The 26,592-nt window shown below is 34.7% G+C and overlaps 1 pseudogene; it reads left to right on the forward strand.

Moving 5' to 3' along the window:
- The first annotated feature begins 3,054 nt into the window (after positions 1-3,054).
- Positions 3,055-4,717, forward strand: LOC110312328 (ubiquitin-conjugating enzyme E2 E1-like; annotated as a pseudogene).
- The last annotated feature ends 21,875 nt before the right edge of the window (positions 4,718-26,592 follow it).

Here is a 26,592-nt window from a genome sequence, read left to right on the forward strand (position 1 = left end):
GCCTGGTACCTCAAACAGTTGTGGAAAAGAAAGCAGATAGCACTTGAATAAAAATCAACATTCAATTCAATAACACAACAGTAAATTTAAAGTAAAATAGCCTTCATATAACATATTGTCTAGCTATTGAACATATAAAAAGCATATGAATTATATTATAATCTGTTTAATACTCTTTACCTAATAAATTTACATAACATAAGTTATTGATTTTATTCGGAATTCCTGAATTCAGGTGACTACATGTCTTTAAATGAGTGTATATGTGTTCACACTTTCTGCTCCAATCAATGTCTTGTAATAATCGGTTTTGGTAAAAGAAAAAAGGACATATTTTCTGGCATAGTACCTGTATATGTTATTATATGAGCTTGGGAAATTACAGAGATCAGAGGGAAGACCATAGTAATCTAAACAGCTAGCCAGTAAATAAATTTTGCAGTTGTTAGGCTTGAAAAGTTCATAAGAAATTAAATTTAAATGAAGGTGGAAAAAAAGCATCAACTGTTAGACCCACATAAGTTGCTCTAGGAAAAGTGGTCAATGCCCAGTAGGCAGCTATAAACTTAGCTATGTAAAGAGAAGACTTGTGGACTATGCTTTGGTCGAAATACTAAATATGTAGGTTGAATTAAAGCAAAGAAACTCGTGTTAAAATTTCACATGCTATCAGATGGCAATTTTAGCATTCTGGTTGGCAAAGTATAATTTTGCTAAGACATTCCAAAATGAAGTAGCAACTATTACATCACAATATATTAGGTCAAATATAAAGGTAGGAAAGAATGGCTATTTAGAGGGCTAAAGATAGCTTAGTATGAATTGTAATTGAGCTCTAAACCTGCAACAGACAAAATTCTCTACACTTATTAAAGTTTTTTTAATTGGATATTTTCTTTATTTTCTTTTCAACTGTTATCCCATTTTCCAGTTTCCCCACCCCTGGAAACCCCCTAACCCATCTCCACTCCTCCTGCTTCTATGAAGATGTTCTCCTACACACCCACTCACTCCTGCCTCACCGCCCTGGCATTCCCCTACACTAGGGCATCTAGACTTTACAGGACCAAGGACCTCTTCTCCCACTGATGCCCAACAAGGCCATCCTCTCCTACATGTGCAGCTGTAGCCATGGGTCCCTCCATGTGTACCCTTTGCTTGGTGGTTTAGCCACTGGTAACTCTCAAGGGTCTAGTTAGTTAATATTGTTCTTCCAGTGGGGTTGCAAACATCCTCAGTTCCTTCAGTCCTTTCTCTAGAACTTCCATTGGGGCCCTGTTCTCAGTTCAATTGCTGGCTGCAAGCATCTGACTATATTTGTCAGGCTCTGGCAGAGCCTTTGAGGAGACAGCTTATCAGGCTCCTATCACTTGTTCAGCCTCACAGAAGGTTCAGTTGAAGATATAATTTCTTTCTTGGAACTTTTGTATATGTTGGCAAAGTAAATCTTTAATAATTATCCATAAACAAAACACCACCAAAGTCTTGAGTATAAGGTTATGTAGGATAATGCAATGTAAACAACAAAATCCAAATATAAACCATTTTTTATTTTTATAATGTGGGGATATTGAGAGCAGTTAAAAAATGCTTTCCATCCATGTGTGTTTTGCGATAAGAATGGGCATACTTTCCAACGGTATAAATTTGATCACTGTGGGTATCCATGTTTGAATCAAGGATTAAATTAGAAAATAAATTTGGAGTTACAATTCAGTGATAAGACGTTTCCCTAATATGACAAAGCTTGGATTTGAATCTCAGAAGCACAAGGAAAGGAGAGAGAGAGAGAGGGAAAGGCAGAAAAAGAGAACAGGAAAGATGAGGAGGGAGAGTACAAGAGGATGAATGATGGAAATAAAATCCTCTGTTTATGATTAGAAACTGGAAATCTAATGTGAACACTATAAATGACCCTGTATTGGCTAGTTTTGTGTCAACTTGACACAGCTGGAGTTATTACAGAAAAGGGAGCTTCAGTTGAGGAAATGCCTCCATATGAGATCCAACTGTAAGGCACTTTCTCAATTACTGATCAAGGGGGGAAAGGCCCCTTGTGGGTGGAATCATCTCTAGGCTGGCAATCTTGGTTCTATAAGAAAGCAGGCTGAGCAAGGCAGAGCAAGCCAGCCAGTAAGGAACATCCCTTCATGGCCTCTGCATCAACTCCTGCTTTCTAGCCTGCTTGAGTTCCAGTCCTGACATCCTTGGTGATGAACAGCAGTATGGAAGTGTAAACTGAATAAACCCTTTCCTCCCCAACTTGCTTCTTGGTCATGATGTTTGTGCAGGGATAGAAACCCTGACTAAGACAAATTGGTACCAGCATAGTGGGATATTCCTGTGACAACCTGACCATGTTTTGGGGAGGACTGTGGAAGGACTTTGGAACTTTGGGCTTGAAGATCCATTTGTTGTTAAGAGCTCTGTCAGATGTTGTGTGGGAGCTTGGAAGATAATGTTGAGAACATTGCAGAAGATGGAGGTCTGGCTTGTGAAACTTCAGAGAGAAAATTAAAGACTCTTTTCAGGGTCATTGCTATTTTGATTGGGAAGATTCTGTGGTTCCTGTTAGCTGGGGCCTAAGAATCAGCTGTGATTAACAAATACCAGAACTACGAAAGTGAAACTTTTGCATTACTGGGACTATTGATGCTGGTTAGCTGGAGCTAAGAAATTAGCTGTGATTAAGAAGAGACCATCATCATTGAGGTGACATCTTCTGGGAAGTGTTTTCTGAAAGCACAAAGAGGCTGTGTTCCAGAGATAGCCAAGGTTGTACTCCTGCTGCAGCAGGACTTGGTAATGTGTAAGGGTCACCCAGGTGGTACTGGTTTTGAAGGCATGAAGGGGTCACACAGAGCAGCTGAGGCTTGGCACTGTGAGAGGCCATGGAAGGCCATTGGTGCAGCCTCAGTTGCAATTGATTGCTCAGGACTGAAGGGGTCATGCAGTGTTTTGGAGATGCCAGTTCCATGAGATGACCACCAAGAGCAGCAGCAGTGGAGTACAGGCATCTAGAGCCTTGAGGATGATGCGTGTGCTACAAAGGGCATGGCTGGAGATGTGACCCAAGCACATGGAGGACCCCAGAAGATTGTGAGTTGGATCCCAGACATTGGATGGTTAGAGATTGATTTTTTGCTTTTGATTGTGACTGTGCCCAGATATTTTCCCCTCTTGAAGAAAGAAACTATTTTAGTGGAGCCCATAGTTAAGAGACTTTTAATTGTAAAAAGATTTTGGATTTTAAAAGATATTGGACATTTTAAAGGGGTTGACTTTTAATATGTAAAGACTGTGGGACTTTTAAAGCTGTTTAGATCTTGGGGATGAATAAGAAATTAAGGGTTGAGGCTTATTAGTGATGTGTTTGTATATCAAGTTGACAAGGAGTCAATTGTTTTGGCTAGTTTTGTGTCAACTTGACATAGCTGGAGTTATCACAGAAAAAGGAGCTTCAGTTGAGGAAATGCCTCCATGAGATCCAACAGTAAGGCATTTTCTCAATTACTGATTAAGGGGGAAAGGCCCCTTGTGGGTGGGACCATCTCTGGGCTGGTAATCTTGGTTCTATAACAGAGCAGGTTGAGCAAGCCAGAGCAAGCAAGCCAGTAAGGAACATCTCTCCATGGCCTCTGCATCAACTTCTGCTTTCTGGCCTGCTTGAGTTCCAGTCCTGACTTCCTTGCTGATGAACAGCAGTATGGAAGTGTAAGCCGAATAAACTCTTTCCTCCCCAACTTGCTTCTTGATCATGAAGTTTGTGCAGGAATAGAAACCCTGACTAAGACAGATCCTTATATTAAAGAAAAAGCATATTTTAGATGAAATACTAAAGAAAACACAAAATAAAATAGCATTTTTAAAAACAGAAAGACACAGCTTATTTTAAAATTAATATTAAGTATATATTTTTCTTTTAAATGAAAGATTGAAAATTAATTTATTGTGAAAACAAATCAATAAAATATGTAAGAAACCTGAAAAACCCAATTTATTCCCAGCAAGAATGAAACACCAGATCCAGACCCACCTGCAAGCCCAGCAGCAGCTGCAAGACCAGTATGAAGCCGCCTGTTGTGTGCCAGCACCAGCTTCTCCTCATCTTTATCCTCCAACCAGCAGACTGAGAATGAAGCCAGCATACCCACAGAGAAGAAGAGTAAAATCAGCATGATAAAACAAAAAAAAAAAGTCTTGAAGCGTCTATCAGTGCCAAGATGATCAGGAGCTGGCTGACATCACTTTAGACTCTCCACAAAACTGCAGCCCTGGTACCAAAGGTGACAACCTCTCTGAATATAGATTGACTCTTGGGCTTCCAACATCTGTGTATGAAGGTGGTGTATTCTAACTTGACATCACTCTTACACCAGGACATTTCTTCCAGTCTCCAAAGATTACATTTTGTACAAGAATTTACCACTGTAATATTCATAGACAAGGAGTTTTTTGTTTGGACATATTGAAAGACATCTGGAGCCCACCATTTCCTATCTTAAAAGTCCTCCTCTCTATCTGATCACTCCTTACAGACTGCAATACTGCTGACCCCTTGGTGGGAATTATTGCCACTCAGTACATGACCAACAAAGCAGAACATGACAGAATGACCAGACAGTGGACCCAGAGATACACTACAGAAACTCAGTTGACAATTCTTCCCTATTTTGTCAGTCACAAAAGAGAGCTATTTATGATTTTGAAAGCGTGAAGGTGGGAGTTGGTAAAGAGCAGGGTATTTCTATAACAGATATTATTTGGTCTTACTTCCCAGGATTTTGTTGTAATTCAAGATATCTTGCTACAGTAAACAAACTGGTAAAAATAACTTTTAAAGCTGTCACTTTGCAATATTAGCTGACTTCTAGTAAAACAGTAAAAAATGCATGTGTAGATACTTGTGTTCCAATGATTGTAGTCTAATCTAATTTCAAAATCAGCTTACATTTTGAAAGATTGCACACATGATTATTTATATAAAGTCCTATTTTCTTGTTTAAAAAGGTGGAAATTTTTTTCCTCTTAGAACAAAACAATGGTATTTAACAGTGTGCAAAGATTGTTAACTCATATATGCAAAATGGACACCTGGCTACAAGACATCAGGTAGAAAAACAAGAGTTAATGTATTTTATTTTATATGTAAATTGCATCAAGCATCGAAACAGGATTTGTGAGAACCTATAGTGAAATATAGTATATCTGTAACTGCAACAGTAAGTGTGGAAAAGGAACTGCTCAATCCAATGGTAGTTTCAGACTTCTCATATATGTATTTGAAACTGTGCTAATGAACAATATTAAGAATTAAAAACACAATTAAGAGGGATAATAATGAAGATAACAGCTTAATATAATGGAATAATGTCAATAGTAATATTAATGACAATATTTAGCATATGTAATGCTCTTATTGTCTGTCATGTGTTGATTTCATGTTTATTAACTTAGCTAATGGCCCACCATTTATCAAGTACAGCTTAAAGTTAGGAAGACAAAACTGGAGTGAGCAAATTATTACTTCTTCATTTAAAATACTCAAATAGATAGACCTCTGCTATGATTAATCATGACAAAAAAGAAGCAAAAATACATTTTAAGATATAATTACCAAATAATATTGAATGAAGACATTAAAATAATTAGATGTTTGCTAAGAATGAGATTTTGCCAATCATTTTATTTTAAAAAATGAGCAAATTAGCTTACTTCAGAACTAAAATACAGCAAATTAAGTCAAACAAAAGACAAATATCTCAATAAAATAAATAGAAATTAAGAATAAAATTTACAAATTTTTCTTGTAATAATTAAATGTATAAGCAGAAATTTTTCTTTCAAGCCTGCTTAATTTTATAGACATCTGGCAGGCAATCAAAACAGAAGTAATTAGTTTTACGAAACTCACCTAACTATGGTATCAAAAACAAATTCTAAGAATAAAAAGGTATCATTTACAGTATAATTTAGAAACTGAAATATAATTGTTTTGAATAAAATATTGAGAAAAATATGTTCAAGAACATTTATTTTCATTCTTTTATTATAATTTAAAAGTTATATTTTTCTCTGTTTTAAGTATCTGTATGTGAGTGTGAGTGTGTGCACATGTGTGTGCGTAGGTGTGTGAGTGTGTGTGTGTGTATGCACATTCCCCTTCAGGAATATGCAGATCAAATGACAAATTGTGACAAATTGAATGAGTCTCTTTATATCATATCATTCATGGAATTCAGATTCAGTATTTCAGTCTAAACACCAAAGGACTTTGCCCACTGAGCTATTTCACTGGCCCTCAAGAACTTTTTTTTTTTTTTTGTGGTCAACAATATTAGGGTTCAATGATATACTTTGTTAATAAGTTCTTTTAAAATTCCTTAATATAATACACATATCAGGGGTGTTTAAAGACTAAATGTTACAATCATCCTAATTAGCATTAAGTCTGATGCAGAGACCAACTCTCAATCCAGCAAGTTATTGACTGAAAGTACATTCCTTACAAGGATCAACCAAACCTGCAGCAAAATGAAAGCAGTGCAATGTTTTTTATACATTATATAATATCGTGATGGTAAAATATTTGTTATGTGTTCATCAAGCAAGAAAAAAGTATAAAACAAATATTATAAGGTTTAGAATAAAGTGCCTATCACTTTATTGATAACAGTGGTGCAAAGCTTATTATCTTGAATATAAAGTGATACAGGTAGTATGCTATCTTTTCTTGAAATGAGCTAATATTCCTAGTGATATGTGTAGAATTCGACTTAATAAATTATATTGTATTATAATATTTAATATGTATACATTGCATATACTGCTCCCTGGAATACATGTACAAAAGCATTACTATCCTTGATTTGTCTTGACAAGAGAATAGAGTTAAGTGTCCAGTGCCTGTAAGAGCAAAATCAAATTAAGAAACATAAATATATTACAAAATTTTTTTTCAAAATTTTAAATTACTATTTATTCAATCAGTAATTTATAAAGTACTAATCTAATAAAATTTCAATATTTTATAGAATATAGTATAAAGTACTAATTATTATTTTTTTATTTATTATTTTTATTATTAGGTATTTTCTTCAATTACATTTCCAATGCCATCCCTAAAGTCCCCCAGTCCCCCATACCCTACCCCCCTACCCACCCACTCCCACTTCTTGGCCCTGGTGTTCCTCTGTACTGAGGTATTTAAAGTTTGCAAGAACAATGGGCCTCTCTTTCCACTGATGGCTGACTAGGCCATCTTCTGATACATATGCAGCTAGAGACATGAGATTTGGGGGGGTACTGGTTAGTTCATATTGTTGTTGTACTTATAGGGTTGAAGATCCCTTTAGCTCCGTGGGTACTTTCTCTAGCTCCTCCGTTGGTCCATCCAATAGCTGACTGTGAGCATCCACTACTGTGTTTGCTAGGCCCTGGCATAGCCTCACAAGAGACAGCTATATCAGGGTCCTTTCAGCAAAATCATGCTAGTGTATGCAATGGTGTCAGCGTTTGGAGGCTGGTTATGGGATGGATCCCCGGGTATGGCCGTCTCTAGATGGTCCATCCTTTAGTCTCAGCTCCAAACTTTTTCTCTGTAACTCCTCCCATGTGTGTTTTGTTCCCAATTCTAAGAAGGGGCAAAGTGTCTACACTTTGGTCTTCGTTCTTCTTGAGTTTCATGTGTTTTGCAAATTGTATCTTGTATCTTGGGTATTCAAAGTTTCTGGGCTAATATCCACATATCAGTGAGTACATGTCATGTGAGTTCTTTTGTGATTGGGTTACCTCACTCAGGATGATGCTCTCCAGTTCCATCCATTTGCCTAAGAATTTCATGAAGCAATCTACAAATTTGGTGCGATCCCCATCAAAATTCCAACTCATTTCTTCATAAAGTCAGAAAGAGCAATTTGCAAATTCATTTGGAATAACCAAAAACTCAGGATAGCAAAATCTATTCTCAACAATAAAAGAATTTCTGGGGGAATCATCTTCTCTTACATCAAGCTGTATTACAGAGCAGCAGTGATAAAAACTGCATGGTATTGGTACAGATACAGGCAGATAGATCAATGGAACAGAATTGAAGACCTAGAAATGATCCCACACACCTATGGTCACTCGATCTTTGACAAAGTAGGTAAAAGCATCCAGTGGAAAAAAGACAGCATTTTCAACAAATGGTGTTGATTCAACTGCAGTCAGCATGTAGAAGAATGCAAATTGATCCATTCTTATCTCCTTGTACAAAGCTCAAGTCCAAGTGGATCAAGGACTTCCATATAAAACTAGATAAACTGAAACTAATAGAAGAGAAAGTGGGGAAGAGATTTGAACACATGGGCACAGGGGGAAAATTCCTAAACAGATTACCAATGGCTTATGCTCTAAGATCAAGAATTCACAAATGGGACCTCAAAAAATTGAAAAGCTTCTGTAAGGCTAAGGACACTGTCAATAGGACAAAACAGCAATCAACAGAATCATTCTTTTGTAGTAATATATAATAAATTATTATACATAACTAAATATGAATATGTACTTTATTGCAGTATATACACACACATATATACACATCAACTCCAACATATATAGGCAGTAATCTACTGATATATTAACATAATTTCAAATGATTTATGTCTAAATAATCAGGAAACATTTGTATATGCCCTGTGGGACCCATAGCTATGCCTTTCTGTGACACATACACACAAACACAGAAAGAAATAGGACGATTGCTTTATCATGATGTCCTCACATCACTGACATCCTTACTGAGTCAATAGCCATGAAGAGTTCTTCCTTACTGTTTGTATTTACTATTCTGTCATTGAAAATATAGTTCATCTTGTTGTAAAACTTAGTATTCAGTTTTACTTTGGCTGGATTTAGAATCACTTACATGGCATACTTCTGGGTATATACAGGAGAGTATTTCCACTTAGATTTAATTTACAAGGGGTAACTAGATGGTGGGAGACATCATCATGTGGGTTAAAACTCAGATGTAGGAAAAAAAAAGGAATGTAAATTGCAGTTTAAATAAGTATGACCTCCCCATATGCCAGGATCCAGCCTCAACAAGAGTCACAGGTTGACAAAGAATAGGGATACCTAGTAGGAAGCTTGTATGCTTAGCTACTGTGCAATCTGTCAGGCTCCATAATGTTTGCCTTAGTCTATTTCTCCTTGAATTCTCCTTTATTTTTCCTGTCCTCCTGTGAACCACCTGTTTTCCTGGCATCAACATTTAGACATCACAGTTCCCCCCACATCCCGCCAAAATGGGTATGAGACCTTAATCCTCAGTACAACAGTGTTGGGAAGAGAGGCTAATGAGAGCTATTTAAGCCATCAGAGTGAAGTGAATGGATCATTGCCATGGTCTAGAGAATGGGTCTCTTATGGGCAAGTTTGACTGGTCGCTTCCCTTACTTCTACCTCTTCATATAGATTACACAATAAAGCAGCCTTCACCAGGGTCCCATTCCTCAATTTTAGACTTTCCAGACTTTAAGACTAAAAGCCAATACATTTTTGTTTGTTTTAAGTTGCCCAGTGTCTGGTATTCTGTTATAAAATTGAACTAAGTGGCTCTGTCTGGATCCACAGTATTCCAGGCAGACCACAGGGATGCAGGCCTTGCTTTCCCAGCAACATTTCAAATCTGTGGGAGGAAACTGTTGCATGGCTTTCCTTGATGCGATATGAAGAAATGTCTGTCACCCTAGATAGGGTACTGACAGACTAAGGAAGAATTCCTTCCAAGTTCAGCTGATGAAACAAGGAGTGCTTAGAGTTCCTCACAGAGAACTCTTCCTCCTAGCGGCTGTATAAACAGGGTCTTCCTGCCAGCCTGAACAGCTTGTGGAAAGCTGTACCACTGAAAAATTCCCATGAATGATGTGCAGACAGACTCGCTGTGGAAGAGTCTCTGCCCTTTCCCCCAGCAAGAACTCATTTATCGTACAGCTTCAGAGATGGTCGGACCTGGCAGATATCAGACATTGAGTGAGGATGCTCCATGAGCCTCCTAATGCTAATAGTCTCCCAAGAAGAGTTTCACAGAGAAAGTGAAACCAGACCAAAAGAATCAGGAAGCAAAGCTGGAAGAGCAGAATAAAATAAGCCAGTTGGACATCAGACATGGAGCTACATTACTTGGAAAATGTTCTGCTGGATTTAAGACTTGCTTTACTCCAGGACTTCCTCATTTGCCCCCACTCCTCCATTTGGAAAGAACAAGGTGTATTTGTTTTGATTATATGTTTAAAGTATATTATTTACTGTTTGATTTTATAGGAGTTTGAATTTAAGAGATTGATTTGAGCCTCAGAAGATACTTCAGATATTTAAACAGTACTGAGATTATGAGAAACTAAGAGGGTGTTTGAAGTTACCTTAAGTGTATTTTGCATTATGATATGACTTTGAGACTATGGGGGTCATGAGTAAGTTACATTGATTTGAAAGATAAGTTCCCCATTATAATCAGGAATTTGAATAATTAGTGTTAGCATTTTGTCTAGGCTCTGTTCCACAGTTACCTGGCAATAGACAGGTTTTCCTGACTCACTGTAAAAGGGTATGCTTGGCCCTTCTTTGCTTGTTATCTTGCCTTCTTGCTCTAGGTCCCAGGTGATGCCCCCTCAAGGGCCCATGGTGAGATATCCCTTCCCCATGAGGAACCAGCCACATGAAGGTATAGCATAGAAGAAAGTTTATTCAGGGCATGGGAAGCAGAGTAGAGAGGGTAGTAGAGACTGACAATGTGTGAGAGAGATAGATGGAGAGAGAGGGAGAGAGAGGAGAGGGAAGGGGAGGGGAGAGAAGGTCAGGAGGGAGAGAACAGAGCTAGAGCAAGAATGCAAGAGAGAGCAGAAAGGGCAAGCAGCCCCTTTTATACTGAATCAGACACACCTGGCTGTTGCTAGGTAACTGTGGGGCAGAGACTATCAAAATGCTAACACGTGGTACCCAGTAGGTGATACTGTTTGACGAGGTTTTGGTGGTGTCACTGGAAGAAGGTGTGTCAGTAGAAGTAGGTTTTCAGATTTCAAAGATTTCTGTTCTCTCTCATTTCTGTTTATGGTGAAGTGTGAGTTCTTAGCTCTCAGCCACTGGCTTTAGTTGATGTACTGTTGCCATAGTTTCCAGTTATAATAGTCATGGATTCTTATCACGCTGAAACAATAAGCTTCAAATAAACCTTTACTTCTATAAATTAACTCTTCTGTCTTGCTGTTTTATCATAGCACTGGAAAATTAACTAAAAGGTTGCCATCAATTTCATAAGAAATTTTGGACTCTGGACTTGTAAAATTGTTGAGACAATGTGATCTTTTGAAGTTGGACTAACTGCATATTGCATTATATTTTGCCTAGAAATTATGTTGGCCAGGAAGTAAAAGGTGGTAGCTTAAATACAATTTTCTCCATATTCTAAATATGAGGACCTTATTAATGATGTTGTTTGTAGAGGATTAGGAGACATGTTCATGCTGAAGGGAATATATCACTGGGGCTGGACTTTAAGCTTTCAGAAAACCCATGCTATCCTCAGGTCATTCTCTTTGCTTTCTTTTTGTAGTATGTTTACATTATGTTATGCCACTGCCATCAGAGTGTAACTTGAACTTCTGGATCAAGTCCCAAATAAACACTTCTTTTTATTATTTATTTATTTAATTATTTATTTATTTTGGTTTTTCGAGACTAGGGTTTCTCTGTATAGCCTTGGCTGTCCTGGAACTCACTTTGTAGACCTGGCTGGCCTCCAACTCAGAAATCGGCCTGCCTCTGCCTCCCGAGTGCTGGGATTACAGGCATGGGCCACCACGCCTGGCCTTCTTTATCTTTCTTTCTTTCTTTCTTTCTTTCTTTCTTTCTTTCTTTCTTTCTTTTTTTGACACTTCTTTTTATAAGCTCCATTAAAAATTGTATTTTATCACAGTAATAAAAAATAACAAATGCAAAATAATGAGTAGATTAATATTCCTCAGTGTTTGAACATCTTAAACTTGATTTTCAAGTGTTCATGACTTGTTGGAGGTTATCATTTTGACATTAGTATTCATTTATTTTTAAAATAAGTTGATTTATTGATTGACTGATTCCCTATGAGGTTTTTTGTTTGCTTGTATGCTTGTTTGTTTGTCTTCATGCATGTATACGTACCATGGTACCATGGCTATGTCTGGTGCCTGTAGAGAGCATATTTGGAGGTTGGAATCACATGGAACTGAAATTATTGATGAATGTAGGCCATGATGTTAATAGTACAAAGGTACAAGGAGTTAACACACAGATATCTGCAATAAGATCAAGTACTGTTAAACAATGAGCCATTCCTATCCCCCTTTTCTTGTTTTTAAAGATTTACTTAGATGAATAATCAAATGTAAATGTCTTCAACTTTCATAGAATGTTTAACTGTTATTATGAAAAGAAATAGTATTCCTAGTTTTGATTAATATGATTGTACTTTCAAATACATTGAAAATATCCATTAATTCAATGAACCATGTACCTAAAATATTTTAAAATTAAAGTACATATGTATTGATTTTTCCTGTATTATTTCTTATCTTAGTTCTATAATTAGTGGAATATAAAAAGTAATGATATAACATTCACAATATATTAGGTATTATAAGTAATATATAGAGATACATTTAAAGGGAGAGAGGCATATACCATATTGAAATATTATGCCACTTCACATGCATGTAATGAGCATCTTGCACATTTGGTTATCTACAGTAAGAGAGGGTTCTGAAACCATTCCTTACCACTACTGGGGAAAAAACTGTCTTTTATAATCTGCATATTAATTTCATGTCTCTCCTCATTCATAGTTAGAAATTATAACTTACCATATAACTCCATTTGATTATCATGTTCTTCTTGTTATTGCCTTGGGATGAAGTTTCTATGACCTGTATTTTCCTCTGTAGACCAGGCTGGCCTCAAATTCAGAGATCTGCTACCTCAGCCTTCCGAATGCTGAGATTAAAGGCATGTGTCACCATGCTGTGAAAATCATATTCATGAGGAAAAATCTAAGGTAACAAAATCATAATGGTAAGGCACTTATCTTACAGGATTTATTTTCTCTTATGAAAAAGAGAAAAGATAGAAAATATTTCCTTCTCTATGCATGCTCCATTAGTGAAATCTATGTAAGTGTACTTTGAAAAGTTGGCTGTCAACAAAAATACATGTTTCCATATCATTGTATGCTTTATGCTTTATATAATGAGAGAAGCTTTGTAACTAATCAGAAAATATATTTTTATTTAATAAACTAAATTGATAATGCAATATGATATAAAATCCAGTGATTGTGTATATGGTGAATAAGAACAGGAAAGCAAGAATAACAATTATTATTTTGGTAGAATTTTGAGTGTGAAAGTTTTAGGCATAAATATAGCACTATGTTAAGAAAGTAAAACTACAAATGGATTTTACCACAACAGCCCCAAAGCCTGTGTATATTGCTTAGCTTAACAAAAATTCATTATTAGTTATATATATATATATATATATATAATATTGAAATATGTGTGTGTCAGAATATGTGCATATGTGAATCTCTGTGTCTATGTGTCTCTGTGACAGTGTATTTATGAATACATTTTTCTAAGAATTTATTTTGGCCACAAAATGAGTTATGTGTAATGTTGTGATGTAGCACTGTGCTAATTCATGTTTATATTTTCTTCCCAAAGAAAGCCTGCATTTATAGGTCATGTTTATTTTATTTCACATTTGTGAATCCTTGACAAAGCACATTGTTTGCAAAATAACTACAGTTGTTTAGTTAAGTCATAAATTTGACTCTTGAGTATTTTAAAAAGACAAGCAACTGATGTAAAACGTGCATTTACTATGAGTTAAAAGAAACCATTCTCCTAATATCTGAAGGAGCCTCATGAAAATTCATCACTATGTTATCACCAGGCAGTATGTTGAACAGAAGGAAAACTGGCTATTACTCACTCTCAAAGTTTTGGGGACAAGCTATATATCACCTAGTTCCACTTCAACAGCTTCCAATATGGAACTTGAATATGGTATACAAGGATATCACAATGGTTCTTACACATTCAGAATGTTTAACCATTAACATTGTGTATAAAAAAGATTCTATTAATTTGCAGAAGAAACATAAATAAATCTTTCTACATTACCTTTTATAATATGTTAATAAGAACAGTAAAAATTTTATGATTGGAATTTATTTTAAGTTATTTAGCTTTTGAGATAAAATTAAAAATTAAATAATATAGCTTTCTATTTGTGCTCACTACTTATAACAAAATACTATTTTAATTAAGTACTTAATATTAGTCACATGGAATACTATAAAAGTATTTTGGAAATAATTTAAATATTTTGGTAAGAATCTTAGGTAAAGATGCTTCTTAAGTTTTCTCTTATTTTTCTTTTCTTTGGGGTGGTAGTTCTTATATGTCCTGAAACTTGACAATTTAACTAAAATAACGATTTCATAACAATTCCAGTGCTTATATTTCAGGATAATTGTGCTTAACATCTGAAGGATGGGTATAAAATCAATAATTAGCTAAGTTTAGGTAAGTCAAATACATAGTCACAATCACAAAAAGTCATGAGATCTATGAATTTTTAAAAGAATAATGAGTTAAAATTCTTTGTGAATTCCATACAAACTATTTTGACCTTACCCAATGCTCTCACCATGTGGAATATCCATGAATCTTGGTCATGAATTCCACATTACTCATTAATTTTGAAGACTGTTCTGTGAAATGTATAAACGGTGGATATAACAATTTAGACAAGTTGTTTTCAACTTGTGGGTGATCAATCTCTTTGGGTATAAACTGACGCTTTCACATTCATTGTAGAGACCATCTGAAAACACAGATATTTACAATACTATTTATGGCAGTAGCAAAATTGCAGTTACAAAGTACCAAAGAGAGAAAATTTATGGTTGGAGAATCCCTCAATATGAATAATTGGATTAAATGGCCACACCATTAGGAAGTTTGTGATACTGTGGTCTGAATTTCCTCCACTTTTCCGGTTCTCAGTGGCACCCCTAGTTCTGTAGCAGAATAACAGCTTCAGCCTCTCCTTCCATGCCTTATGTTGACTGCAAAGACCCCCGTCTTCCTACACCTTTTGCTGTTCCTCAGCTCCTAACAAAATACAGATAGCCCTTTCTTATCATGCCTGCTAGAAGCCTGGGTAGGTGGCCAGAAACCTTCTCCACTCTCTTTGTTCCCTCAGACCCAATTCTTAGGGCCATGTCTAGTACTGCAATAGGCCCATTCAGAATAAACAAACCCAAAATCCCTCACCTAAGCATATAATCACAATAAACTAGATGCTTAGACTCCAACGTAAGAACATGATGAATAACAGAGCAATATGTCTGTACCAAAGCCCAGCCATCTTACTACAGCAGGCACTGAATATTCCAAGGGAGCTGAAGAACAAGAAATCAACCTTAAACTAACTTTGTGAGGATGACAGAAGACTTTAAAGAGGTAGTAAATAAAACCCTTAATGAAACTGAGGAAGATATAAATACACAATTAGAGAAAATGAATAAAGCCAAGAAACAACTATCAGTTAAAGGTATGTGTGTGTGTGTGTATGTGTATGTGTGTGTGTGTGTGTGTGTGTGTGTGTGTGTGTGTGTATTATACATATTTTTCCCCAAGATCTGAACATAAAAATAGAAGCGATAAATAAAACAGAACCTCAGGGAATTCCAGACATCAAAAATTTTGAAATGTGAGCCTTTGAGCTTTGTGAGCCTGTGAGCCCTCTCCCCAGTCTTGATATGGCTGAATCAGACCTTGCCACAGTTGGCTAGTCCACCTAGGGTGGAATTTTCTGACCTAGGTAAAGTCTATTGTCTTTCCACATCTCCAACTTCCTGCAAGAAGTCACTACCTTCTGACAGCTGAGCTTGTTTTCCTGACAAGGTCCTGACAAAGCTAAGAGATCCTGGCAAAGTGGAGGATGGGTTTCTCCCCTTTAAAAATTCAAACTCAAGAATTAAAGTTGAGTCTTGATCAGACAACTTTGTCTTAGCTCATTATTTCTCTGGCTATCCTTCCCATCTATCCCCAGCTTTCCTTTTAGGAACATCTGGATGCTGTCAACTACAAACGTGTGTGTGTGTGTGTGTGTGTGTGTGTGTGTGTGTTTGCCTGTGTGTGTATGTATGTATATGTATGTAACATATAGTCACAGGCTATTTTCATTTTAGCAATCAGTTTGAAATTGCATGACTAATGTGTTATATAGTGATAAATTTATTTACAGAAAACTGCAAACATAAGGAAAATAAAATATTATAAATGAAACTGATCTTAAAATATGCTAACCAGCAAGAGACCATTTGGAAGTTATTAATTTACTTCCATACCACTGCTGAGAATTCCAGACATAAATGGGGATTGTTTTCTCATGGAAGAGCCATCCTTTCTGACCAATCACATTCCTTGACATTTGCATTCCCCTGTTGTTGCTTTTAATTCACCAGATAGGAGATTCCATTTTAACTTACCTACTCTTTGCATTCATCACATGTGATTTCCTTATGTACTGGCCTTAAAAAAAAACTGATAGAACTTTTCACTAATCATTAAAATAACTATTTAAATGTTCTATGTTCTTATTTGTACACTGATTTATAATACTTGTTGCTTTTAAATAAAAGAACAATATACTATTGTTGATGCTATGCAATTTCTAGGAGTGAATCAATATAAGTAATTAATGTCTCTTCCGTTGGCCAGTCTCCATTTTAGGACACTCATGAAATACTTTATTCAATCAAGGGAGAAACTAAGAAGTTCAATTTCTGTTCCAAAGTATCAGTAGAGTGGCTTTGTTTTTAACATCTGTTATGATGTTGCCGAGACATAGAAAAACATATTATTTGATAATACTATTTAAAAAGTCATTTAAAAGATGGTACATAGAAGCTTCGCTTGCTTTTTTTCCTTTGAGCTCTTAATATTACGTATTTATTACTGTGATTAAGTATTATTTAAGTTACTTAATCTCTAGAATGAATTTGTGAACAAGAAACAAAGTGACAAATATGAGAATCTTAAGGCTTAGAGGCAAAAAATAGATAATAAAATGAGTTAAACCATTCTGCACCTTACTAATACCAATTATGTGCCAACATCAACCTAGTCCTGGTTACAGTTACAAATCTCCTGCAATATTTACAAACATTCTCATTTTTCTTTTAGGAAAAAGTTAACAATCATTTAACAACTAGCCATCTTCTCTCATTCGACATTCATCTATTTATAAGTATACTCAGACAAAAATACAAACTGTAGTAAGTAGTTATTTAGACATTGATCTATGCTTTCTGAGGTTCTTATGAGTTTTGCCAATATGGCATTTTTTCTTATAATTAAGTTTTCTTGGCTGTGCATTATTCAGTGTTATAAATAGAAGTTATTTCATTATACAGTACAAATGTTTATAAAGTATTTTAACTCGTATAAAAGAAAAGCTGGATTATTAGTAGAAAATTATTTCTCATTCATATAACTGGAATATCATTTTCTGTGTAGACTGGCTATGTAAATATGCTCCAGGTAAGTTTCATGCAGTCTGATTCCTAATAGAGACTAAGTCATGTGCCTATGGCTGCTTGTTCTGGGCTTTTGTTGTTTTAAGAAAATATTTTGCACTTTGCAGCAATAATGAGCTAAATTGCATGTGAAACATATGGTAAATTTTTCTCTGTATGCATTTTTAAAGTAATGTTTTACAAAATTTGTAAATTATAAATTAAAACATGATTATTAACTTTCAATGTCATATTTATTCGATTATAATTAATCAACTTTGAGTATAAATGAAAGAAAACAAAATGTGGATTATATTATAAATAAAGTTTAAACAGAGAGAGAGAGAGAGAGAGAGAGAGAGAGAGAGAGAGTTTGTATCTGAGAGTATTTCTTGTATGTTCTAGAACTGTTTTCTGCAAAACAGAAAATGACTGTTTACCCAAACACCTTCTGACTCTTTTGACAAGTCTCTCCACTTTTAGAGAATAACACCAAAAATACACTCCCAAATACATGTGATCCAAAATAACTCTTTAAATAAAATATGTGACATGTTATAAAATTCCTAAATAAAATATATTTTTAGAAAACTATTTAGATTTCTATATGAATACACCATATACAGAGTCATTTGTAAAGTTTCACAAAGAACCATCCCATTCTCAAATTTTTATTCTATTTATTTTTAAAAGCATGAGAAAAGAAACGAATGTTAACTTCTTATGCCTTCACCCTCATGGTGAACACATATTTATCAAAAAAAAAAATACTGAGCTTATATAGGTATAATGTTTAAAACAACTTGTAACCTTCTCTAGGTACAACCCAAGGATAAAAAGAAGAAGAAAAGAAATTAGAAGCAATGTATCTCAAAGAAACCTATTGTTTTGTATTTTTACTAAACTGAACTCCTTTATTTACATTTTAAAAACTTTCAGTTTATGAAATATTCCATATATATCCAAGGAGAATACAGTTGAGACATAGAATGAAATTATCTTTGTATTGCTCTTTATTCATCTCTACCCTTCGTAATGTACTCTGCATTGTTTTATTTATTTACTTATTTGTTTGTTGTTATTATTATTATTATTATTATTATTATTATTTATTATTTGTGTGTGTGTGTGTGTATGTCCATGATGTGGCGAAAAAGGCATAAAAACCTTCTGAAGTTGGTGTAACGTGTTGCTTCATACTGTCAACAGGAAGGGCTAGTAATCAAACTACAGACAGTAGAAAGTGCTCTTATACACTTATCCATCTTTTTAATCCTAAATATAGTTTCATAGAAAAGAACACATCACAAATGCACACGCACACACACACACACACACACACACACACACACACAGCTATGTGATAAAACAAACCTATATAATATTATTTCTGACTTTCTAAGAACTAAATTAGAGATCTTTTTTTTAAATTTTCTTTCAAGTACATTACATTTAATAAATTTATTTCCTTCATTGAATAAGATAATTTTTGAAATAAAAGTAAGACTACTGACAATGTCCACACAGACTATTAAATATTATTTAATAATATAAAACACTAGTGTTTACTATATAAATGTAATGTTCACACATTATTTTAATGATTTATAAGAGAATCAGTGGTACAAATAATAAATATATCAGTCATTCTAGTCCTCCCCATGTATTCAGTACAGTGGGACAAAATATATTCCCATTGTGTAACCAACTCCAAAAGTTTTTTTTTTTCTTTTAATGAATGGAATTTTCCTTATTTGCTTCTTAAATTATTTTTAAATATACATGTTACAAATGTAAAAAAAATGTTAATGAAGTAGACTCAATGTTATTTCTTTCTATCACACATATATAAAAACATGTACATCATGTAATCAGTGTATTTATCTCAAAATTTATCATTTATTTATGGCAAAATTATTCGAAGTCCTTTCTCCTAGCTCTTTTGATATATGTAACAATGGGTAGAATTGAGACTGAGAAGTAGGAAGAAGGTAAAACCACTTAAATTATAAAACTATTTACCAAGAGAAAAACTATCTGATATGATTACTGTTATGTCTGAGAAATAAGAACCTCATTCATAGCTTCATTGTGTTCCTTTTTTTATTCTTCATAGTTATAATAATGAAAACCTTTTTCTGTCGAGTAGTGAGTATGTAAAATAATGTGCTATAGGACTATTTTGAATTTAAGACATATAAATATTTGATGCTTCATACTTTTCTACAAGCTTCTTTCTATACAGTTTCTTTCTCTACTGTGACACTCTCAGTTCATTTGCATCTTTACAGATGATACATATACCAGTAATTACAGAAACTGTTGACAATCCTGATTGCTGCCTGGGCCAAATTAACAGAAAGCAGAAAGCCAGCCCCTGTCCTCTTGGCACACAGTGCTGCTAATTATTCACATAAAACATGACCTTTTCTAAAGGAAGTAAATAGTTTATACTGAACCAAGCATAAGAGAATATGCTAGACAGACGTGGCATCACGCTGGAAAAATATCACAGAACTTGAGGAAAAGAGGATTTATTGTTACTTACAGTTTGAGCTGTGTTTCTATACTTTGTGTAGTTCTGCTTTGGCTAAGTCTGGGCTCCTTAATGTGAAGCTGCCAAACTGGTAACACAAAAAGTGATAAGCTGGTCACTTCTTGAAACAGTAATTGCAGCAAGGAATTAGGACAGGATATAACTTGCCCAGAACACTATTCCAATGACCCACCTCCTCCAGATAGGCTCTATCTGCCTATCTGGCACATACTAATATCCAACATTTCACAGTAAGGCTATCTCTTAGTTCTTGTAATCATTATTTCAACCAAGCAAATAATATTATGAGTCATTCCAGGAATATTTAATATTTGAAATATAACATAAGGTCTGAATGATGCACTCCATTGTAAAAGAGGTTAAAAAAACCTTTCTAATCATAGAACAAAGGAAAATCATTAATGAATGGATTTCCAAAATATCTACTTGTGGATCATCAAATATGTACAGTAATTTAGTCTGTAGATTTCAGGAGTTACTTTGTCACAAACAGTAGAAGTCTGTTGAGTCTAATACATTTCAAAATTTTCACCGAGTAATATGAAGGTGTTATATCAGGCTACTACTGAGCTGTGATTAAAAAACATCAAAATGTTGGGCTTTTAATTTGTAGCATTCCATTTCTCTCCAGCTATGTTGTTCTAGTTAATCCATCTACAGGACTGTTTATGCATATGTGTATACTTCAAAGTACTCTAGTTGACATAATTTTATTGTGAACAAATTTCAGATTTCTTCTATTGATTTTAGAAAATTTTGAAGTTTGTAGATTAGACATAGTCTAGTGATACTGAATATTCAGATGTATTATTTTAGAGTCTGAAAATTACTTAACACTGCTCTATTTTTCGAGAAAAAACGTTTTTAAAAAAATGTTTTTACTTAAGAAGTCATACTTTATAACAATGCTATTTTTAAGAACATGTGTATACAATGTGGTAAAAATCCTATGTGGGTAAGAGTAATGGAAATCAGGTAGTCATGCTTGCAAGCAAGCATCTTTATTCACTGAGTATCAGGATGTATTACTTTGGAGAACAAAATAAGACTTGTCTCATACTCAGAGTGATAAAACTGAGACCTCAATGAAAATTTACAACAAAACAATAGAGAAAAAAATTTGGACCAAGCTATCATAGAAGAAATTTCTGAATGATGTCAATAAGAAAATATTTTCATGCATGTTACTTTTATTGGACATTAACAAAACAAATGAAATAGCCATTAATTAAAAATATACAAGACTAAGGATTTCAGAGACAATTGGTAGTGAATGGTCTTAATGGTAAAAATAATTTAAAGATTGGATAGAAGTATAGTAGTATATTTAATTATGACTATAAAATAATATCAAAAAAAGACATAAGAGTACATGTAGAATCTGAGTAGTAGTAGTTTTAAAATTAGTTCAAAATTAGCAAATGTCTTTAAAATTTAAAACTTAATATGCATCCTTGGGACTCAGGAAATTATACCTCAAAATATATTACTTAATATTTCAAATTAAGAGTACTTGCAAAACAAACAAAAAATGCAGGAATGGATTTTTTAACCTTTCTTTTCCTATGTCAAAAAGCCTTGATCTGAAAATTAGCAATGCCCCCTCAAATACTCCTGATAAAAGTATAACCTAAAAACAAAATTCTAGGCCTTTAGGCCCAGGCTTAGGAATGTGACCTCTGTGACTTAATGCTCCAAGGTATGCTAATCAGATAGCGACATTCCTCCACCCACCAGCTTCCTGGGTTCAAAGAGTGTTCATTCAAAGAAAGTCACCCTGACCATTACCATTACCAGAAACTGCTATGCTAATGTGCTATTGTTAGGGGGTCTTAGAAACTGAGAGTTAACTGGAACAATTACCAGGTATTCTTTGTGACTCTTGTGACTTTGCACTTCCTTGTGACTCTTAGCTGGTATCTTTGGTATTTTTCCAACGAGCTCCCCACTTCCTTGAGTTGTGGTTTCTTCCTTTAAATACCCCCTTATAAGCTACTCAGGGCACCACAGTCCTCTACCCCTGTGTGGTGTATGACTATGGGCCCGAGAGCGCTCTTGAATAAAAATCCTCTTGCAAGTTGCAGCAAGACCATTTCTTGTGGGTGATTTTGGGGTGTCGCCTCTCCTGAGTCAGAACGTGGGGAGTCCTCACGTTGTGGGTCTTTCACTGACATTCCATAATTAGTTGATGTGCATTATGTGTGCTACTCTTTATAATCCTAACACTTAGTTGACTGAACCAGTGCAATTGTAAATATGAGGTCAATGTGGGTTACACAATAAAATCTTGTTTGAACAAACAAAATTAAACAAAAGAACAAAAATACAGGAAATCAAAGAACAGATGGTGATATGTACTTGTTTGAAATGTTTAAATTTTTCTCAATACTATACTTTTCTTCTGTTAATTACAAGTCATTATATATAGTATATTATCTATTAATATATTATGTTACATACTTAAACTGTACATATAAAATGAGCTAATTTTCAGAAAAAAAAAACAATTTGTCCTCATTCATTTTTATACATGTAAATAAATTGATAAGGAAGAAGATTTCTGAAACTAAGCATGTCATGTAATGGCATTGGTTATCTTTGTTAGTGTGTTTAGGGCCGGTGTGTGTGTGTGTGTGTGTGTGTGTGTGTGTGTGTGTGTGTATCCTATAGAATGTGATCTTTTAGGAAATTGTCAGGAAGTAGTAATGTTAACAAAGAATGAAAGTTTTCACAAACCTCCACCTATTATTATCTACCCAAAGTTAGTCAACTATATGACTTAAGTAATAATTACTGGGGCTTCTTGGTATCCCAATGGTTCAAGCAACTTGCAAAAATTTGGTACAATTTTGAATTTAAAGACTTCACAGAATTACTGAAAATGAAGAAAGAAAACATAACAGGTTTATAGAAAGATCTGACTCAACATTAACTTTCATGATGATCTTTTTTAGGAGTTAGAATACTGTGAGGGAAATTATGATTAAGTTGTAAGATCAGAGAATATCAGTAAACATAAAGCACCATAAAGAAGAATCATGATGTCTGAAGTAAGACATAGACCCTTCAGTGCCAGAAAACAAAGTGGGTTTCTGAATCTTATAGGTTTTCTGGATGATTGGAAAACTACACATCATTGGATCTGGCCTATATTTCAATGGGACTCATAAATTTGTCTTTCATTCTACATCACCAAGCACATTCAATTTTTCAGTAATCTGGGCATTTATACTATAATAGTTTATGAATAAAGAAACAAGTAAAAGAAAGGCTTGCAAATGATAAAAGCAAACCAAAGCAAAATCAAGCAAACAAAAAACAAGGAAAACGAAAACAAAAACATAACAAAACAACAAAAAGACCCTTCCACAACAAATGAACAAAACAAAACCAATCAAACAAAGAACTAATCTCTGTAGAATTCATGTAGTCATGCCCCAAGCTTTATTGTACACTTAGCATAGTAATGATTGTTTCCTGGAAACATTTTTCCTACTTCTACTGTGTTTGCATATACTTACAATAAACCTCTTGGCAATATACTAGAATCTAGAAGTCAAATACAGAACAACAAACTCAGACTGAACCAAGTTTTCATTCTCACAACATTGAGGTTCATTTGCAAGCCATGATGCTTGCAGGAACCAGCACAAAGACAAAGAAAAAGAAAATGTGTTTTGAGTTTTAGCTGAAGAATTTAAATGATGAAAGCCTGAAGAAAGAGATTTACAACACAAAAGAGCCTGATACTTGTGAAAATCTATTGGTAGTTAAGATTTGTCCTCTGAGGTACCCCTGTTCTTCACTCAAAGACAAATTTGCAATAGTACTTTACTATATGTATTTCAATTTACCCAAAAGGAGATTTATACTTTATTTAAGCAGCTTAGGGATACTAACATGTTTTGTCTGCATCTTCTGGTTCTTAGTTGCCATGAGCAAAAATATTTCATGTTGCTACAGTGACATAGTAGCATTTTTAGTAATTTTTTATAACAACTAATCTTACCTCTTCTTTCACATGTAATTTTACTACTCTGGCTTATGCCACAGCTAAAGCCACCACTATTTGTTACATTAGTCCTCAATTTGCTACTCTTTTCTACATTCTGGTACAGTTCTCAAGAAATAAGCACTATTTTTTTTTTAAAGAAATGTCTTATTTGAAATACAAACCCTCTTAACTTTGTGGTGATTACTGCAAGCATAACGACCGGTAAATTAACCAAAATGATGTGAGAATGAAAACGCATTCAGCCTGAGTTTGTTAGTGTGGATTAAACTTGTAGCATTTAAAACCCTAGATTTGATATCTATGCTTTTATAAGACATTGCCAGATGGTCAGGATGATTCTCATTACTCTTTCCAGCCCTTATATCTTCAGCAGTCCATGATACTATTATTTATTCTTCTGAGGCCCTGATTGTCACAGTCCAATATCTCTTTAATGTAGTATCTAGTTTTGTCCAATTCCTTTATACATATACATTTTATTCATGCCTCTTCCTCCTCCTCCTTCTTCTTCCTCTTCTTCTTCCTTCTTCCTCTTCTTTTTCTTCTTCTCATGTGACTCATCCTACTCCTCCTTTTTCTTCTCCTCTTCTTCCTCCTCCTTCTTTTTTCTCTTCTTCTGCGTCTATTACTACTTTTACTTCTGTTCTGTTCTGTTCTGGTTCTGGTTCTGGTTCTGGTTTTGGTTCTGGTTCTGTTCTGTTCTGTTCTGTTCTATTCTGTTCTGTTTTCTTCTGTTCTGTTCTCTTCTGTTATTTTTCATTGTGACCATGTCAGGAAAAAAATTGAAGCAGTCGAATGTGATTAATAAGTATATAGAAAGGGTGACAGATGGTGTTTCAGCAACAGGTCTATCAGTTGAGATCAAAATATGGTCTATATAATGATGATTTTAGTATTGTTGGATACATAGGATATGGTTCCTCACATGGTTTCTTGAAATTGAGAAACAAATCTGTGCAACAGAAAATAAACATGAGAAAACATGGGACAGAGTGACAAAATATGAACTATTAGAACAGCAATTTCATCCTTCTTGGGCCTCAGGAAGCAACTACAAAATTACAGTTACCTCAGTACAGTTATCTATATAAGACATTGTAAAGACGTTTTGTGGTCTACATATCTGGGAAGTAATCATGGTTGTTTCTCAGTATCGTCAATATAAAGAGGGATGTAAATATAACTTGAAGGTTTGCTTTGCCCCCTTTAACCCAAATAACTTCAGGGTATTTCTGTGCCAGCTCTAGAGCATTTTAACTCTCAAAGTTATGACACAGAAAACTAATACATTTATTAAAAGTCTTCAAATCATATACTGGAAAGATGCTCATTATTGTTAGTCCTACTGTGCTCGATTGAAAACCTTCCAGTCACATACTCCTTTACCTGTAATCTGAAATTTGCTTAGGATTTGCCTTGTCCATGTGTGTCCTTATGATGTCACCTCCCAATCCCTGTACATGCTATCTCCATACATTCTTCTCTTTCTCTTCCCTGTCTCTTCTTTCTTGCCTTATCTTGTTTCTTTGGGGTTTCCCTGACTGGGATTGAAAATTCTCCTTTCCTCTCATCTCTGACTCGATATTGGCTGAAACAGCTTTCTATTAACCAATCAGAGGCAATGAGAAATTATTTTTACATAACATTGTACCATTGAAAGTATTTTATGTAATGTGCTTGCCCATGCAACCAGATCTCTGGACATAGAATTCAGCATCTGAATACACAGTGCAAAAACCATCCCCAAACACAGGGGAGATAAAGATATACTCTTGGCTAATAAGCAATTATATATATATGTATATATATATATATATATATATATATATATATTTAAAGAAGTTAGACTCCGGAGAACCAAATAACCCTATTAAAAATGGTTACAGAGCTAAACAAAGAGTTCTCAATTGAGGAATCTCAAATAGCCAAGAAGCACCTAAAGAAATGTTCAACATTTTTAGTCATGAGGGAAATGCAAATAAAAACAACTGTGAGGTTCTACCTTATAGCAATCAGAATGGCTAAGAGCAAAAACTCAAGTGACAGAAGATGCTGGCAAGGATGTGGAAAAAGAGAAACACTCCTCCATTGCTGGTGGGATTGCAAGCTGGTATAACCACTCTGGAAAGCAGTCTGGAAACAAGTTCCTCAAAAAATTAGACAGTACAATCTGAGGACCCTGCTCTACCACTCCTCGCCATATACACAAAAGATTATGCAACATATAACAAGGACACATGCTCCACTATTTTCAGAACATCCTTATTTATAATAGCCAGAAGCTGAAAAACAAAAAACAAACAAACAGAAAAAAAAAAAAACCAAAACCCTGATATCCCACAACAGAGAAATGGATACAGAAAATGTGGTAAAATTACACAATGGAGTGCTGCTCAGCTATTAAAAAGAATG

This window comes from Mus caroli, unplaced genomic scaffold (genome assembly GCF_978045245.1).
Source record: "Mus caroli unplaced genomic scaffold, Mus_caroli_1 scaffold_18, whole genome shotgun sequence".
Lineage (NCBI taxonomy): Eukaryota > Metazoa > Chordata > Mammalia > Rodentia > Muridae > Mus > Mus caroli.